The sequence below is a fragment of the Myotis yumanensis genome, unplaced genomic scaffold, assembly GCF_028538775.1.
Source record: "Myotis yumanensis isolate MYYU_CA2020_CCGP unplaced genomic scaffold, mMyoYum1.0.hap1 SCAF_5, whole genome shotgun sequence".
NCBI lineage: Eukaryota > Metazoa > Chordata > Mammalia > Chiroptera > Vespertilionidae > Myotis > Myotis yumanensis.
The window spans coordinates 47,753,682-47,754,446 of NW_027223756.1; the positions used below are offsets into that span (position 1 = coordinate 47,753,682).

General features: G+C 38.8%; 1 non-coding gene across 1 annotated transcript; it reads left to right on the plus strand.

The window, feature by feature from the left end:
* The first annotated feature begins 242 nt into the window (after window positions 1–242).
* Window positions 243–367, plus strand: LOC139011952 (U6atac minor spliceosomal RNA). The gene has a single exon (XR_011471754.1). It is a non-coding gene; the product is annotated as a U6atac minor spliceosomal RNA (small nuclear RNA).
* Window positions 368–765: the final 398 nt, after the last annotated feature.

Genomic DNA, 765 nt, shown 5'->3' on the forward strand with positions numbered 1-765 from the left:
AGGCCTCAATCTCAAAGACCAACTGCATCTGCAGCCTCACCCTAGCCTCCACTGAATTCAGCCTCTCTCTGAATTCATTTCCTCCATCATCAAATATGTTCATGTGCCTCTTCTGCGGAAAATCCTCAGGTTGGTATCCTGTGTTCAAACTCAGACACTGCAGCTCTTTCATTATATGTCACCTCACTTTAGAAAGACAGCACTTAAGAGACAATATAATAAGCATCAGAAATAATGATTTTGTGTTGTATGAAAGGAGAGACGGTTATCACACCCCTAGACAAGGATGGAAGAGGCTCTCGGGCCCAACAACATTTAGACAATTAAGGCAGTGCCACCTACTTCAAGGTATCGAACCATCATTTGTAAATCCTAAGAGTTCTCATCACCAGGAGAAAATTATTTTTCTTGTTTTCTTTTCTTTATATTGTATCTATACGAGATGAACATTAGCTGAACCTACTTCGATAATTATTTCACAACATATGTAAATTAAACCATCATACTTATATGCCTTAAACTTACACAGTCATATATGCCAATTATTTCTCAATGAAACTGGAAAAAATAATTTAAAATATTTTTTTCTAATTTTCCATTCTGTCTAGAAAGACTATGAGTCACCACACTGGGGTCCTAGCCCTCACTTAGTCCTGAACTCTCTGTGTCGCTTAGTATGTCATTGAATCCCTTCAGATTTCATTTTCCTTGTTGGCAGAAGGAGGGAGGAGTTCAGGTGGGAAGCCTTCTGAGATCCTCTAGCTC